Source organism: Pinus tabuliformis, chromosome 7, assembly GCF_031772625.1.
Source record: "Pinus tabuliformis cultivar Carrire ecotype Pingquan chromosome 7, CPIR1, whole genome shotgun sequence".
Taxonomy (NCBI): Eukaryota; Viridiplantae; Streptophyta; class Pinopsida; order Pinales; family Pinaceae; genus Pinus; species Pinus tabuliformis.
The window spans coordinates 422,493,557-422,513,110 of record NC_142293.1 but is presented as its reverse complement, the minus strand read 5'-3'; the positions used below and the strand labels follow the sequence as shown (position 1 = coordinate 422,513,110).

Genomic DNA, 19,554 nt, shown 5'->3' with positions numbered 1-19,554 from the left:
TTTGGAAAGGTTGGAACCTGAATTAGCTTAAGAGGACTGGAGTCCTCATATATAGATCAAGTTGGGGCCTAAATTAGATTGAGAGAATTGGAGTCTTCATATATAGATCAGGTCGGAGCCTGCATTAGATTGAAAGGATTGGAGTCCTCATTCATGGTTGGAGCCTTGAGAAAAGTGAATTTTTGTAATGATTGAAGCCAAAATTTAAGAATGAGAATCTTCAACATTTGAACTTTATTACTATAGATATTTTAGTTTTATTTTTGGTATACCTTATGTTTCCTATTGTGAAAAAATTTCACTCACTTAATATAACAATTGAATGAAATACTTATTCACCCCTCTCCATCTTTCCAATACACAAATATTTTTTAAACTATACTTTAATTTAAATATAATATTATAATCTTTTATGTTTCTTTTCCATTATTTTTTTAATGTCAATGTAAGTTTTTTTTTTTTTCATGAATCACTTTTAAAAAAATCTACGAAAACATTCTTACATGAAGACTCTACTACACAAGAAGTTGTACCATCTAATTTGCACCACCTAATTAGTATAAGAATACTATAAATTTTTCACTGAGAAGTTTTTTTCATGAATCACTTTTAAAAAATCTACGGAAACATTCTTACATGAAGACTCTACTACACAAGAAGTTGTACCATCTCATTTGCACCACCTAATTAGTATAAAGAAAGCTATAAATTTTTCACTGAGATGTCGATTATTTTTTCAAGAGATTGTACATTTTACACAACTTATAGTGGGCTGCAATAAACATGTCTCCGCGCTCCTTCAGAGATCAAACGAGGACTCTATTATTGGAAAATGTCCTAACTAAGTTAGAAACATATGATGGAACAGAATCCATATGGTTTTTCAGTTATTCCGGTTATAAACTAAAACTTCTAATTAGCATAAACATACAGAGAAATAATTCCGTGTTATGAGAATGGGAAAGAATGATGAGTCAGAAGTTTATTGCGACCACTTATTTTTACAATAAGCAAATATAAAGATGAAATGCTCACTAAAGCTATTTTTCCTCAGCAAAAACTACAATTACAACTAAAATCAGTAAATGTAAACGTAAATGTTTCTGGATGAAAGAATCGTCTTATTATACCTTTCCTCTTCCATATTCTTCCACTTAATAAAACATGTTCAAAGAAAAGATATCTTCATATGTTTCAAGAAAATATGATTAATACATCGTATCACCATTTTTGTGATAAAAAACCAAAGATAATAGACTATGCTCTATTTCGGAGACTTTTCAGCATTGTAAAAGAAGCCAAGAGCATACATGGTGACTGCTCTAATGATGTCTTCCGTCATGAGATGTGCTTGGCTGCCCTCGCACAAGGGACACGGATATCAATCCATCCATTAGTTTTGGTTTTAGCTTTGTGTCGTTGACTACATTTACGCTGCCCTGCAGCGTTCATTTACATGATCATCAAAACACGTTACTTTACATAAAAGTACATCACTTCTCTCTCTCTCATATATATATATATATATATTTCCTGATTCCTGAGTACAGGCTAAAGAAAATAAATAGAGAATGGCGGTGAAAGAGGGGTACCTGCTGTTTTACTGGCTCTTTCCCAATATACACTGAGGAAAAATATAATGCACACATTCATCTGTTAGAAAACAACTAATAATGCCACATGCAAATTTCTGATATAAAATTGTGTCAGACAGCGATTGTCAAAGTGTTAAAGCTGGTTAGTGTTTTACCAGGGTAACGACTTTCGGAGGGGTTTATCAGATTCCATGTTAAGAGGGTGAAGATGAGCAGACTTAGAGTCATTGTGGTTCCCAAATTTCTACCCATGATAGGCCTGTATGGTATACTGTTGAAAGAATACAAACCAGCAGCGATAAGATGGAAAATTGTTGTCAGCGGCAGTAGCAGTATGTTGCGGAACTAGGGATTTGAACAAGATAAATACACGAGTTCAAGCGAACGGGCGAGGAGGCGTATTTATGAGCAGGGTGATTTGTCTACCTTGGTCTCTTCAATGTGTCTTCGGATTGCTCAGAGCTGCACGCAATCTTACTCATGACTCAAAAGCCGTGGGCGACTGGGCGCGCCAAGAAAACATGTGATCCTTTACTTTCCGCCAAACCATCAGCGTACCAGTCAAAGATGCCACCTATGACTTATTAGGGCAGTTCAAACATGTGCTCTGCTTTTAATGTCTGCGACACGTTACTAGGCTTCTGATTAGAATTATTGTTTTTTTTGGTGTATAAATATATTGAATATTTAAACGAATATTTAAACAAATATTCAAATTAATTATATTTATAATAAAATTGAAATTAATTAAAAAAACACAGTTATAGTAAGATGTGGTTATACATCGGTTTCACTGGTTAAAAGAATATTTTAGTGTTAATGATTTAGAGAATAATTTTTTGTTAAGTTGTATGAGTTCAAGTGTTTGGAGACATGTTGCAATTGAGTTAATTGTGGTGTTTATGAAATAGTTGTATTTAGAATAATAGTGACTCTTAGGATTTGAAACTAAAAGTTTTTTTGTATCTAGAGGTGCAACTCAATATAAAGATGTGACACTCAATATGAAGGAGATGTGTCACAAAACCTTTGATTTAAAAATTAAATAAAATAATACTTATATTAACAAATTAAAAGCTACTAATAACAAAAAAAAATCAATGTCCACCATAAACAAAATAGTTCTATTTACACATTAATTTTACATCAAATTTTATATATATAGATCACATAATAAAAAAATTACTTTAAAAAGCAGATATGTAATTCATTCACTACTTAATATGGATTTCACTAATTTGACAAATGTTATCTAAACATGCTATTATTGATTCTACAGAATGTGTAATTCATTTTATGTTCAATTCACATACACACACATATAATTTAAATTAAAAATTTTGTAGTTAGAGCATTTTATTGGTTTGTTGTTCAAAACTAGCATAGATTTATTTTACTTGCAAGAATTGGAGAAATCAAATCTCTTAAAGTACAAACTTTTGGAGGTGTGATTCAAACATGTGATTTCAATAAATTCCTACCAGATTTTAGAGATATTAGACCAGAAAAACACCCCTGAAAAGCTTCCAAAAAGTCACACATCACACTAAAGACAACTCAAACATTTTATCAAAACTGATAATAAAAATGAAATTAAACATCCTAAAATATTTAATCTTAGTAAATTCTGAGTTAAAATGTATCTATACTGATTCCATATATTTATATATATATATATATATATAAATCTCTTAAAAAAATAAACTTAAAAAAATTTAATTCTTTCACCAAATTTTACACTTAAAAAGAATGCATCTTAAAATATCTAAACTTAATTCTTTCACCTAATTTTACACTTACAAAAAATGCATCTTAAAATATCTAAACTTAATTCTTTCACCTAATTTTACACTTACAAAAAATTGCATTTTAAAATATCTAAACTTAATAGATTTTGAGTTTTCATATATATTATATATAACAATTAATGAAGCCACCAAAAAATTGTGATAAAATATTGTTAGACCGCCCTTCATAGAGTGTTAAAGATGTTAGTGTTTACCCTGGTAACCACTGTCTGAGGCCATTATAAGATTCCATGTGAAGAGTGTGATGGCTGAGCATACCAGAGGTCATTACGGATCCCAAATTTCTACCCATGAAAGGGCTGTATGGTGAAATGTTAGAAAGGAGAAGCAACAGCAATATGTATTGTTGACAAAGGGCTGTATGGTGAATTGTTAGAAATGAGAGGCAGCAGCAATATGTATTGAGGTGAATTGTTGAGAAAAAGCAGGGTTATTAGGTTGCATAACTAGGGTAGTCGAACAAAATAAATAACGGAATTGAATAAGCGGGGTGAGAAGGTTAATGTTTCTTAGCTACGTTTTTTTACCGGTTTTGTTTAGATTTCAGTTTGAAAGTTTGAAATTATGTATAGTAGTGGTTGAAAACCAAGCAATCCTGGTGTTTCCAGAATTTCAAGATGCTCAATCTATGTAGGTAATGCAAAAAAGTCAAATTTGGAGGCGGTTTGTCTACCTGGTCTTTTCAGGGTGACTTTTCATTGCTCAGAAGTTGCACGCAAACTCTATTGACTCATCAAAATGACTCTTTATGAGTAGGGATATTTGTCTACCAGTACCTCCTCTGTTCGGTGTGACCTTCCTGCACGCAAACTTCCTTATGCCCCAAATGTCGTGGGCGTACGAAGCAAACATTTGATCTTTGACAGCCGGTTGCCCGTTGGTGGGGCGAAATCAAACATTTCACTTTTTAGTTTTGACATATTGGCCGTTGAGGGCAAATCAAACACGTTACTTTTGACATCCTGCCCGTTAAACTTGAATGATTCATTCAACCTTATCCCTTAGATTTTGCTTGCGTAAGGGTTTGATGTGTGTATTGAAAACGTGGTTGAGATAAAAATAGTTACTTCTCATTCGATATTAGGTTTTAGATTCAAATATTATATCCGACGTGCGGAAAGGAATAATATTATTTTTTTTCAAGAATAAGAAGAGATGAAGGAGACTCAAGATAAAGAAAGTTGGAAGATCGTAGAGAAAAAAAAAGAAAGCTACAACACCAATTTCGTCAAGAAAGACGAGAAGCCAGACAATTACAAACTAAGAAAGAAAATTATAGGTCTGATAGACCAATTTGGTTTCAGTGGACGTTAACCACCACCATCATCATCATCAAGTATAAAACCTTTTAACAAAATTACTTAATTTAACATAATTTTTATAATAACATCATTCAATATCCGAATTTAGTCGCGGCCAAAAAAAATACCCGTTAAATTTAAAAAAATAAAATGCTTTTTTTACTCGTGGAGTTTTTCGGGCAAATAAACTCCTTTGCAGTAGTCATTTGTTCATGGCTTTATCTTTGGCTCTATCTTAACCTGACAAAGCATTTCAGTAAGACATCAAGGGGAAAATATGGGAGCATAATATCCCGATACTAGAAACAAATCTTGTTAAGTGAAATCCGTTGTGGCGGCAAGTAACACATGCCGATGAATAAAGCATATGAACGAATCATAGTTACGATATTTGGATTCGAATTCCATACCAAAAAAAAATTGACCGTGAAAAATTTGACTCAAAAATCTTATACCACAAAAATTTCGATAATATACATCTTATAAATATTTAAACTTATTATTTTGTCTTTTAAATTTGACTAAAAAAATCTAATACGAACAAAAATTTGTTAATATACATCTTATAAAAATTTAAACTTATTATTTTGTCTTTTAATTTTTTTAAAGTTTAAATGAATCATGATTAATCATTATATTCCAAACTTATCATTTACTTCACGTTCACTTCATTTTATATTATAGTTAAAACAATGTTATAAAAGTTTTGTTTTTTATTATGAGGAATTATCCATTTCAAAGTGTAGTTTATCATTTTATAATTTTTTTTTTAATATACAAATTACCAATTTTATAAATTTTTTTAATATATGAATTACTATTCTTTTATTTTTTACATAGGAATTATTGTTTTTTTAAATTTTTTTTTAATATAGTAGTTTTCTTTTCTTATACTTCAATTTGCTATTTTATATTTTTTTCAAATATAGAAGTTATTTTTTTATTATAAAATTACCTATTTACAACTGTAATTTGCCATTTTCTATTTTTTTAATATAAAAGTTACTTAGATTCGCTCAAACTTTTATTGTGGCCTCTTATGAACTCTAGTTGGGTTTGCCTTGTATGGTGTTCTTATTGACCATATCGTTTGTAATATTCTTTTGCGTTGTGATGGAGTGAAGGCTTAGCGTTACCAAAGTTCTACGGAACATTTTCATCGTTGTAGCTTTCCTTGCATTATTTCCACCAGCTATTTCTTCATGCGCTTCCCTATGTTATTCCCATTTCCGTACTTTTTTTGCCAATATGACCAAACCTGGTAAATATGGACTAAAGGCACCAAGTTGTTGTTTATAGTTTGAATTTACTTTCAACAAATGCTTTATGAAGGTTAATTATTGAAAAACAGGCATAGAGTTAATGGAATCCTCTCACATGGTCGAAAGGGTTACTATTTCTTTGGTTAAAATTCTCACCAACATCACATAAATACTTGACTTTTGAGTTGTATGAATATTGCTCTAGTCATATTGACTTCTAGCATGATTTTCAAGGTCTCAAAAATAAATAAAGTGTTCACAAAGTTGAAATGTACACAACGTACTATGGAGAAGTCAGACTATCGTGACTAACCTTGATCTGTAGATATGTTTAATAATGTCTTGCCATGGTTGAGTGGCTATTTTTACACAACTGGTAAACAAAGTATAAATGTGGATTGAGGATTTACAAACTCACATCCATAAAAGAATCATTGTTATGTTGTTTATTGGAAATAATATTGAGAGAGGGCGGGGGGGGGGGTGAATCAGTATTAGCAAGTCAACAATTTTTCATTTCCATAATAAGATACATATACGCTACTTCAGTTAAAGGAACTTGCATGTATACGCAACTGTGTTTAAAGCAACTAGCATATATCTTGCAAACTTATGATTTAGTTAATTCATCATATGTTGATATTTAATCAGTGCATCAGAACCACACAAACAGTAACCAGGTGCAGTAAAAACAGAACAGACAATCACACATATGAACACAAGATATAAGGTGGAAACCCAATGTGGGTGAAAACCACCTGCTGCAATCGTCTCTATTTTCTTTTAATAATAAGAAACTTCTTTTTACAATTTTTGTACTAGTGGAGACTTATAATAGTACACAAGCTACTACCTGCAGAAGGCTACAACCATCTCTTTTCTTCTAGGGACCACGTTTCATAAATTATCAGACTGGATCTGTCAATAACAACATTCAATCATCAAATATATCTGCATCAACCAATCTCCTTTGCACCAACCACAACTGAATCAATCAATCACTTTGACAACCCTTCAATCTGATCTTTCAAAATGTTGTAACCAGGATATAGTAACCAGAACCCAAGCCAGAACCTAGAACACTCTAACAGCAAATAGAAGAAGCTAAAACATATTTTATAAGGTATACACGACTTCCACGTGTCTAACTTGCATGCATACGCTCTTTTCTGAAGGCGAACTTGCATACAGATCTTCAAATCAAATTTAAGATGTATACATTGTTTTGATATGCAGAACAAGCATGTATACGCACCTTTTCTAAAGTGAACCTACGTAAAAATCTGTAAATGATGATTTAAACATTACAACAATTCCAGACTTTAGTTATACCCAGATCATCATATTTACAGACTACAACATGCACCAGTTATTCAGATAAATGATCAAACCACATAAAGATACTTCACTTCAAGCCTTAAGATCTTGACCCATCATTAGATCTTATCAAGCTCTAAGGTTCATCCTTGGTTCAGATCCGGCTATGCAAAATAACCCAATAACCTGTACACTAGATCTTGCTCTTCATCAGATATTTGATACTTGAGTGCCTTGGCCTAATGATATTCACCTCCTTTTATAGTATTAGGCCTTACTCAATACCATGGACCAAAACCACATAGGACCAATACCTTGGACCCAATACCTGGGGTCAATACCTCGGACCAGATACCTTGGACGAATACCATGGATCAAAATACCATGGACCAAATAACTTGGACCAAAAATTAGTTTTCCAATATACACACGCCTTGCATTATGTGAAAGTATGTGTGTACATATACGTGACATTTTTATAGTGAACCTGTATGTATACGCGGCTTGGCCAATGGTGAACCTGCGTATACCTTTCTTCATTCTGATCTGAACTTTGTGCTGTTAACCTACTGAACTGTGAGTGAGTTGCCATCAAGGAAAACACCTATGTCATAATGCCAACAATCTCCCCCTTTGGACTTCATGGCAACCCCAAGTCACTCTCCCCCTTTGTCATCAAGGGCAAAGGGTTATGTTCCCCCTGAGCACATGTAGAATTCCCATGAGCGAGTCCATGTTCCGCTTGAATATAAGCAAGGTCTGCTAAGAGATGTTCTAAAAGAAGAACATGACTCTATACATACATCATAGACGACCTCCCTATCACCAATGGCTCATACATACATCCATCCCCCATCCAAGTGGGAATATACCAATTTTTTATACATGTAAAAACAAGAAACATTACATCATCCATCCCATGTATAGTGGGGTAACAAATTAAGTTGTTTCATGACATTTTCAAAAAATATACGACATATATAATAGAGACCAAATATCTTAAACAAGAACGTGATAGTCATCAGTAACTATCATTAGCAGCATCTATCAATCAGCATCTAGACCAACAACCATGATACCCCCTTGAACCTGTTCCACCTGAATAAAAAAAAAAAACTGTGTGAATCTGTACCAAGATCTTCTAAGATAATGCCCACAATGAATTATTAGAAGCATATGCTCCCCTTGAACCTGTGCTAGATGATCACTGCCAGATTTGATCATTTCATATAATAGAAGAGTTATCAAGGCATCATTATCAATCAGATATGCAACAAGTTATCAACAACTTATGAGAGCCAACATATTTCCACATGTCATCCACAGACTGTAACCATCATCAAGCAGAGTAGATAATTCATTGAACAATATCAAAACCCTTTCTTCCTGATTCTGACCCACTGCTTTTCTTCAAACGAACCTATACGCGACTATATCCACAGAAACCAGTGTATGTATGTGACTATGCTTCATGAAACTTGTGTATAACCACCTTTCTCTGAAACAGATAAGATTTAACAGCAGGATGATGCATCAACTACTCCCAGATTTTGTCTGAGATATTCAAATGTCTCTTTGGGCAGTGGTTTGGTGAATATATCAGTAACCTGTTCTTTGGAGGGAACATACTCCAATTTGACATTTTGTTCAAGCACTTGTTTACGTAGAAAATGATATTTGATGGGTATGTGCTTGGTCTTGGAATGCATGACTGGATTCTTTGAAATACTGGTGGCACTTGTATTATCACATAGAATGGATATGGGTGAAGTACATGTGATCTAAATGTCTTGCAATGTTTGTATCATCCAAAGGAGTTGTGTGCAGCAAGATGCAACAGCCACATATTCTGCTTCAGCTGTAGATAATGCAATTGAACTTTGTTTCTTGCTGAACCAAGACACTAATCTGGAACCCATATAGAATGCACCACCACTAGTGCTTTTTCTGTCATCAACACTTCCTGCCCAATCTGCATCTGTATATGCATGAAGTGTAAGATCTGTATCTCTAGGATACCATAAACCAAAATTCTATGTTCCTTGCAGATATTTGAAAATCCTTTTGACTGCTTGAAGGTGTGATTCCTTTGGATTTTCTTGGAATCTTCCAACTATTCTTAATGCATGCATGATGTCTGATCAGGTACCTATTAGATAAAGTAGACTCCCAATCATAGATCTGTAAGTTGGTTGATGTACTGTTGTTGATTCATCATTTGAGCTGAGACTGCATCCTGTTACCATTGGGGTACATACTGGTTTAGAATCTTCCATGTTGTATTTTTTCAAGATCTGTTTGAGATATTTGGTTTGTGACAAAAGAATACCATCTTTATTTTGTTGAACTTGTAGACCAAGAAAATATGTAAGCTCACCAAGCAGGGACATTTCAAATTCTTCCTGCATTACCGAAGCAAAATTTCGACTCGTGGCTTCTTCACTGCTACCAAAAATGATATCATCGACATACATAACAAGTATTAGCAATTTATTATTGTCAATATTTGTATATAGATTGCTATCAGTTGATCCCTTTGAAAAACATTCTTGATGGAGATATTTGTCAATACGGTAATACCAAGCCCTTGGAGCTTGTTTTAGACCATAGAGAGCCTTTTTGAGTCCACATACAACTTTTGCATCATTTCCAAGAATGAATCCGTCAGGTTGCTCAATATAGACTTCTTCTTCTAAGTCTCCATTAAGAAAGGCAGATTTTACATCCATTTAGTATACTTCGAATTTCTGAAAACTAGAAAGAGCAAGGAACATTCTTATGGCTTCAAGTCTCGCAACAGGTGCAAAAGTTTCTTCAAAATCTATACCTTCTTGTTGAGCATATCCTTTACAAAAAACTCTAGCATTGTTTCTAATAACTTCTCCATTTTCAATCAGCTTGCTTTTGAATATCCATTTAGTTCCTATGATATTCTTATCATGAGGTCTAGGAACTAATTCCCAAGTATTATTCTTTTCAATTTGCTCAAGTTCTTCATTCATGGACTTGACCCAACATTCATCTTTGCATGCTTCACTTATATTTTGAGGTTCAGTGGACGATAGCAAAGCTAGATAGCTTGAATCTTCTGTAATAGTTCTTCTTGTCTGCACACCTACCTCTTTCTGTCCCAAAATTTGAGTCTCTGAATGATTTTTCTCAACATACCTGGACAGAGTCTTTTCTTATACTGTTCTCTCTTCTTCTGGTGCTTTATTGCTTCCTTCTTCAGAATTATTCTGATTTGATGTGGGAGGATAATCCTCATCTTCTTCATAATCTTCGGTTTTTATTTGTTTTGGATTTTTGCATGCTTTATCAACAGCAACATCAATACTTTCAATAAGTTTCCCGAGTCTTTTATTATAACATTTATATCCTTTACTTCAGGAAGAGTAACTAAGGAGAATACCTTCATCTTCTCTAGGTTCAAACTTACCAAGTTTTTCATCAGTCCTTTTGATCTAACATTTGCTTCCAAAAACCTTGAAGTATTTTATAGTAGGGGTCTTACCATACCAAAGTTCATGTGGAGTTTGAGTGTTGTTTACCCGAATATTTGCTTGGTTGACAATAGTGACGACAGTGAATGCAACTTCACCCCAGAAGGTTGCAGGAGTTCCAGACTCATCTAGTATAGCACGAGCCATTTGTTGAACAGTTATGTTCATCCTTTCTACCACTCCATTTTGCTAAGGAGTCCTTGCGGTGGAGAATTGCCTTTTTATTCCATGTTCTTCACAAAAGTCAAAGAATTCATCTAAGGTAAATTCCCCTCCTCGATCAGATCTGAGGCATTTGATTTGCGATCTGATTCATTTTCAACCAAAGCTTTGAAGGCTTTGAACTTTTCAAATGCTTCATATTTATGCTTTAGAAGTCCTATCCAACACATTCCAGAAAAATCATCAATGAACAATATAAAGTATTCTTCTCTACGAGGTGACTTTTTCCTTGATGGTCAACATAAATCAGTATGAACAAGTTCAAGAGGCTTACTAGCTAATCCTTCCTTTCTAGGGAAGTACGATCTGGTATGCTTACCAAATTGACATGATTTGCATATTGTATTTTCTGGAATGCTCATATTAGGAAGATCATGAACAGCCTAGAATCTGCATGCTTTTCTTATTTGAGAGAAGCTTAGATGCCCCAATCTTCTGTGCCATAGCCAGTGTTCATCATCTTTACTTAGATAGAAATCTTCTTTTCCTCCCTTGAGTATGTATAAGTTGTTTAGAGTTCTTATACCTTTGATCATGGTTTCTCCTATATCAAGCTCACAAACAACACATCCATTTGATTGAAATACTACTTCATTTCCTTGATCACACATTTGACTGACATGCAATAGGTTATGCTTTAGACCATCAACATACATAACATTCCCAGCTTTAACTTTTTCTTCTAAGAGAACAGAGCCTTTACCTTTTATGACAGTAGGAGTGTCATTTCCAAATGATACCTTCTTTTCCTTTTCTAAGGCATTATATGAATGAAGTTTTTCTTTGTCACCTGTCATGTGTTTTGAGCATCCAATGTCGATGTACCACTGATTTTCTTGTTCTTCTACATACAAGGCTATACCACATATTTCTGTTTGTGGTTATTTCTTTTTCCATATTTTGGGACTTAATGGAGTTTGCTCCTTTTGAGATGTTTGCCAAAATTTACTCCTACATTCAGATTCTGCATGACCGAAGTTGTTTTAGATAGAGCATTCGATTTCATTTTCAAGAAGAGAAAAGTTATTGTAGGACCTTTTCATGATCCTTGTCACATTCCTTCATGCTTCTCTACTCATGATAGTCTTGTAAGAAACACATTGAGCAGCTTTTTGTCCAAAGTTATGACATGAAAAACATTGGCCATTAAAGAATTTCCTGCGATTATCGAATCTACTGACCTGGTGATTGTAGTTTCTATTGATATTCATTCCTGAATCAGATTGAGTATGATTTACCTGAGGTTGGTTGTAGCTTCTATTCATCCTTGAAGTAAATTGAGCCTGATTTTCCTAGTGATCTGCTTTATGCCATTGCTGACGATTGTCAAACTATTCACTGCTCTTTACTACATCAAGATAGCTTTTAGTGGAGGTTGACAGCTTCTGTGCTTGAGATGCTTCTTTAGTATATCCAAGACCTGTATTTATCAGAGGAAAATGCTACACTTTGATAATTTCATTGAAGATTTTTTATCCTTTAGCAAATCTAAGATTGAGAGCTTTTTTTTTCTCAATATCCTTTCTTAGACCCACAATTTCACATTCTAGTTTTTCATTGTGTTTTTCTCTTTCAGCAAGTTGGAATGTCAAATTATCTATAATCATATTATTTTATTCTAAATAGATTTTGAGTTTAGAGATTTCTTCATAAAGGTCCTCCTCATCTAAAGCATCCAAGAATCATCATCTTCAAAAGCCATAAGAAGTCTATAGTCATTACTATTTTCATCTTCATCGTTAATTGATAAACCATCGCTATCTTCATGTGTATAGTAGCTTTTCTTACTTACACTTTGCTTTCTATTCCATTTTGTAGATTCCTTGCCTTTATCAAACTTGTCTTTATCAGGAAATGTGGCAGCATAATGACTGACTCTTCCACAAGCAAAACATTTGAAAGGTATGTTATATTTGAATCTTCTGGAACCCTGTTGAAGGTTCTTGACAAAGTTTGCTTCTTCTTCTCCTTCTAAAATATGTCCTGATTCATTGAGTTCTTCTTTTCTTGAATCTTTAAATGCGGCTTCTCTCATATGTGATGGACCTCCTTTTCTCTTCTTGAAAGCAGTTAAGATTCCGTGCAGATGTGTCATAGTAATAGTATGAAGATCCTGCTTCTCTTCTATTGCAGATACTTTTGATTCAAACTTAGTAGACAAGGATCTTAAAACCTTTTCAACTAAAGTAACTTCTTTTATCTCTTCACCCAAATTCTTCATGAAATTAACAATATCATCTATACGTAAGAAGTAACTAGCTATACTTTCATCATTGTGCATTTTGAGAGTTTCATATTGAATTATGAGAGTTTGCAGTTTTTCACGTTTTACCTGAGAGTCTCCTTCATAGCTTAGGACGATTTTGTCCCATATTTCTTTGGCGTATTTGAGCTGCATAACTTTGACAAATTTTGATTGTGACAGACTTCCCAATAATGTATTGACAACTTTGGCATTGGTTTCATATTTCTTTTTACCTGCCGCATTTGTAGGAATTGCTGATGGAAAAGTATACCCTCCTTCCACGATTTCCCAGACATCTGTTCTAAGAGATTGAAGATAGGATGTAGTTCTTACCTTCCAATAAATGAATTTGCTTCCATCAAATATTGGTGGTTTGATTGATCCCTCTCTTTCTTGATTACTCATGATGATGGATCTTCCTTCAAGTGAACAAGCTTCTTCTGAAGGACCTTTTTGATACCAATTGTTGGAAATAATACTGAGAGGGGGGTGAATCAGTATTAGCATGTCAACAATTTTTCATTTCCATAATCAGATACATATACGCTACTTCAGTTAAAGGAACTCACGTGTATACGCAACTGTGTTTAAAGCAACTAGAATATATCCTACAAACTTATGATTTAGTTAATTCATCATATGTCGATCTTTAATCAGTGCATCAGAACCACACAAATAGTAACTAGGTGCAGTAAAAATAGAACAGACAATCACACATATGAACACAAGATATAAGGTGGAAACCTAATGTGGGTGAAAACCACCTGCTGCAATCGTCTCTATCTTCTTTTAACAATAAGAAAATTCTTTTTACAATTTTTGTACTGGTGGAGACTTATAATAGTACACATGCTACTACCTGCAGAAGGCTAAAACATTCTCTCGTTCTCAAGATTCCTCTGGAAGGGAGATACTACCCCCTAGCTCTTGTACTAGTTGATATGTTTACTAGTATGTAGGTGCCGACCTATAGAAGGCTACAACCATCTCTTTTCTTCCAGGGACCACGTTTCATAAATTTCAGACTGGAACCATCAATAACATCATTGAATCATCAAATGTATCTACATCAACCAATCTCCTTTGCACCAACCACAACTAAATCAATTAATCACTTTAACAACCCTTCAATATGATCTTTCAGAAGGTTGTAACCAGAATATAGTAACCAGAACCCAAGACAGAACCCAGAACACTACAACAACAAACAGAAGAAGCTAAAACATATTTTATAAGGTATATGCTACTTCCATGTGTCTAACTTGTGTGCATACGCTCTTTTCTCAAGTCGAACCTGCATACAGATCTGTAAATCAAATTTAAGATGTATATGCTATTTTGATATGCAGAACAAGTGTGTATACACGCCTTTTCTAAAGTGAACCTGCATACGTATCTGTAAATGATGATTTAAACATTACAACAATTCTGGACTTTAGTTATTCCCAGATCATCATATTTACAGACTACAACATGCGCCAGTTATTCAGATAAATGATCAAACCACATAAAGATACTTCACTTCAAGCCTTAATATCTTAACCCATCATTAGATCTCATGAAGCACTAAGGTTCATCCTTGGTTTAGATCCAGCTATGCACAATAAACCAATAACCTGTACACTAGATCTTGCTCTTCATCAGATATTTAATACTTGAGTGCCTCACCCTAATGATCTTCCCCTCCTTTTATAGTCTTAGGCCTTACTCAATACCATGGACCAAAACCACTTAGGACCAATACCTTGGACCCAATACCTGGGGTCAATACCTCGAACCAGATACCTTGGACCAATACCATGGATCAAAATACCATGGACCAAATACCTTGGACCAAAACTTAGTTTTCCAAGATATACATGCCTTGCATTGTGTGAAAGTACATGTGTATGTATACGTGATGTGTTTATAGTGAACTTGCGTGTATATGTAACTTGGCCAATGGTGAACCTGCGTATACCTTTCTTCATTCTGATATGAACTTTATGTTGTTAACCTACTGAAGTATGAGTGAGTTTCCATCGAGGACAACACTTGTGTCATAATGCCAACAAATTGCACAATTGTTATTCATCGTTATTCATCGAAGGAGGCGTTGGAAACCTTCTTCACAACCACCACAACCATCATAATAAGAACCAAATAGCTCAACACTTGCAAATCCACCATATCCCCTAACTCGAGTCGTCGAAAGCTACCATCGTGTGGTGGTGTAGTAGATTTGACCCGAAAATATATAAAAATGAAAAATATACCCAAGGAATAACATGATAAATGATAGAGCTTAAGATCTTTATTAATATCAAAACCCTTGAGGTAGGGTAACACCATACAACTACTCCTTAAGGAAGGAGATCACTCCATAAGCTAATCCATGTCAATACAAAACAATCCTTGACATCTCTCAACGAAGAGTCTCTAGCCTCTATATAGGCTTCATACATACAATACCATGGGTAATTATCAAGGGTCTGTCAATACCATAAATCCATTACAATGGGCTTAGCACATGATTCCCTAACTACTTGTTATCCCTTTCATAATGTGGGTTAGCCACTTTATTTATTATCTATGGCCCATTATATTATTACATCATATTATTCCCTTAGGTAGCTCCCTTTGTACCTGATATGATCCCCCTTAAGTATACTACAGGTGGTGTGAAGGGTATTTAAACAATACTCTTTTTATTCAATTCATATTCAGATTATTAAATTCATAGATAATTTCATGAGCCTATGATTTGTGTTTTTCCTCTTTTCTCATGTGAAAGTGTAAAAGTGACATTATAGTTAGAGAACCTATTGTAGTTGCTACAATAACTCTTCTTAATTTATCTTAATGGCTTGCAGTTGGAGGGATTTAAGGGGCTCACTCTTTGAAATCAATGCATAAATCATGTTGCTAAATATATCCAGTGAGCTCTACTTGCCCCTTTTATCTTGAGATATTGAAGAAATAATTTTGATCCTAATATAACTTGCTTGGATAGTGAGAGAACCACTTAGTAACCTTTTAATTTCTAGCCTACTAAGGTAACCCTTTGAGAAATGTGTTTACTTAGTTTTTCTTGCAAATCTAGGTCCCTCTAGGGTTGTGTAGTACTTCCTTGAACCTCTAGTTTGAACTATAATGCTCCCTCAACCTTTATCTTACCACTACAGCATCAAACTTGAGCTTGAAACAAAATTTTCTAGCCTTCCCACTAAGTGTAGTTGTTAGTGGAGATATTTCATCTACTATAATAAACTACTTTATTCCAAAAAGTAAGGATTGCTAAGAAGGTAAGGGTTCATCGTAGCGACTACAACCACCCTCCAATATTTTTCCTATGCTTCGATTTTGGAGGCCCCCTTATTAACCACAACAACTCATTTAGCACTGATCTAGGTATCCATGCTTCAATTGAGACTTGTCCTTTCAGTTTGGCTTGTGTTTGTTTACTTAGTTGATTTTCTAGCCCACAAGCTAATCTCCTCACTTGGTGCCATAACAGTTAAGAGATTTCCCCTAGAAACTACGCAATTCTTAAGGGAAACTACCATTACTGTTGGGAATTGAACAGTCTTGACTGCCAGTGAGCCTTGAGCTCAGAAAATGCGCAGTCCTCACTGGAAACCATCCTTGAGCTAGGAAACTGTGTAGATAGGAGAGGCATCCTAGAGACACAGCCTAGATACTACGCAAACCTCATTGTGCTCAAAAACTGTGCAACGCGTGAACTAGAGAGTTGTCGAGTTCTTCCCAGAACTGTGCAATCTTTTTGGGCAATGCATGGTAGTTTTCCCGAAAAAGAAAAAGAAAAAGAAAAAATAAAAAAGCATCCCTAAAAGACAGGGATCTATATTTGGCATCCTGAAGGAGGCACTTGTGCTATTTTTCGAAACAACCACCAAGTGTCACTTTTCCCTTGATTTGAGGCATGCACATTATAAACCCTAAATTTCCCAAATCTATTTAATCTATGATGCTAGAGCTCATTTTCATGTTAATCTTGGAGCTTTATCATTCCCTAGGAGATGAAGGAGCCTTCAGTGCAATCATCATCGCTTTTCCAAGCGAGTTTTTCTTTTGTCATCTTTTACCGCTTTTTTTGTCACTTTTTGTCATTTGGCTTGTGTGAGTGTTGTTCCCATTATTTATCTGCATGGTTTCTCACGTTTTAACTTGTCTTAACTTGTAGAAGTGATGTTTCAAGTTAATACTACCTTTCCCAAGTGTCGCATGAGTTTTCCCGTTTTTGCACCAATAGTCATTGTTGTAGTGACTCTCCCCACATCCTTAATTTTCCTTCAGTTTAATCGATTGTTTCACTTGTTTCACAAGCATGCATTTACACATAGTCAGATATGCACTCAACCTCACTCTATCTTTTAGATCCACTTATTTTTCACACTCCCCATGGGCGGATTTGGGTCTGCTTGCCCGCATCTCACACTCCACAACTTGCACTGCACAATCTGGAAGCTCAAGCCTATGCCTTGGCCTATGGAATTTCACAGAGCATGGCATGTCTTGGCTCGAACTGCACACTACGCAATGGGAGTGTAACAACCCTAGTGAAGATTCCATGCAATAAAATTTAATAAAGTAGAAATAATAATCACGGTTGATGGGACACTTATTCCAAGCTGAATGTTGGGCAAGACATCCTACTGTGGGTGTTCATTTTCTTATTAATGGCTAAGGAAATTGGAAAAGGCAATGGCCAAGGATTTGGAAAGGAAAAATGTTATTTTTGGCACATTTATTTATGAACATAATGAAAATTAGAAGAAAAGGGAGGTGAAAGGTCACAGGTTGCATGTGAGGAGGAAATTGAAGGAAAATAATGGAAAATGAAGAAAATAGAGGCCTCAATCATAAAAGGGCTTTTGAGGATTAGTTGGTAACCTTTTTTTAGTTCAGTGTTGGACCTCTCTCATTATTCTCTCTCTCTCTCTCTCTCTCTCTCTCTCTCATACTCTTGGATACTTAGAGTTTTCTTGGAGCATTCTTGGTGGGCATGACATACTTGGATTCTTAGAGCAAGAAGGCAAAGGAAGAGAAGGAAAGTGGAAGAGGACATTACGATCAGCAACTACAACAATTTTGCTTGCAGGTATCGAGTTGCATGTATATTTTCCTCGCTCGTTTTGGCATGCGTCGAATATGCATGTGGTTTATTGGTCATGATCTGTCACTGGCATGGAGGATTCCCTGATTGATAGTGGATTGTTTAGCCTTGCAATTTTACTAGATATCCATGGAGATTGTGGATTTATTTTCTTGTTTTGTTTTGGTTGGTTCTCATGTTTCTTTAGCTTTGGTTGAGTTACTAGTTCATGGAGCCCTAGTTGGACAAACACTATAAAGCCCTGTAACAACTTGGGTTGTGTTACTAGTCTCGTAGCCTTGGCTGGAACACTGTAGAACCATTAGTGGGTTGAGTTACTAGTCTTGTAGCCTTGGTTGGACAAATGCTCTAAAGTCTGTTGGCAGTTGTGAGTTGAGTTACTAGCCTTGGAGCCTTGGTTGGAGAAACTCTCTAGAGCTCAATGGTTGTTGTGGGTTGAATTACTAGTCATGGAGCCTTGGTTGGAACAAACACTATGGAGACCCAAAAGGCTTGGAGAGAGACCAATCTAATGATGGTTTTGTGATGTTCAACTGTGAGGTGGAACCAATGTTTGATGGGTTGAGGTGCTTGGCCTCTAGAATCCCTAGATGGTTTTGGATTGATGTGTTCTATGAGATCCCACATTCATGCTTGGAATATGGCATGGGGGTGAGTGGCTGAAGAGAGATTTGGCTCAGCCATTCTATGGTCAAGTGGAACGTGGAAGTCCCATATCGGATTTATATTTTGCATCATAAATATGAGGTTATTTCTCCTTGTAATCGTATGAGTATTATACTAATTTATATGTGGTTTATATGGTTATTATTTCATTACTATTTTTGTTGCTATTATGTTGGTTATATACATGTTTTATGAAAGTAGCTATGTATGGATCTCATCATATTTTTACTGGTAAATGAATTAAAAATGTATTTATGACCTAATTGATGAAATGGCAATTGATGTGTTGAGGCATCAATGCTTCTTAGTGATTCTTAGCTAAGTATGAGAACCCTATGCTCAGATATGTTATTTACACCTGTAGATTACCTATTCATGATATGTTTGTTGAAATGCTTGTCATCGCTAGTAGGGGTCCAATCATGGTCTTATTCAATTGATTACATTTGTACAATCATTTCCATGTTATCATATTGTTCTAAATATGTCATTCAATTTTAGGCAGTGACCTGGGCTCTG

The 19,554-nt window shown here is 34.9% G+C and overlaps 1 long non-coding RNA gene across 1 annotated transcript; it reads right to left on the bottom strand.

Moving 5' to 3' along the window:
* Positions 1-1,083: 1,083 nt before the first annotated feature.
* On the bottom strand, positions 1,084-1,957 carry LOC149247754 (uncharacterized). Its single transcript, XR_016265652.1, has 3 exons — positions 1,751-1,957; positions 1,593-1,624; positions 1,084-1,439 (listed from the first exon to the last, which is right to left on the bottom strand). It is a non-coding gene; the product is annotated as an uncharacterized LOC149247754 (long non-coding RNA).
* Positions 1,958-19,554: the final 17,597 nt, after the last annotated feature.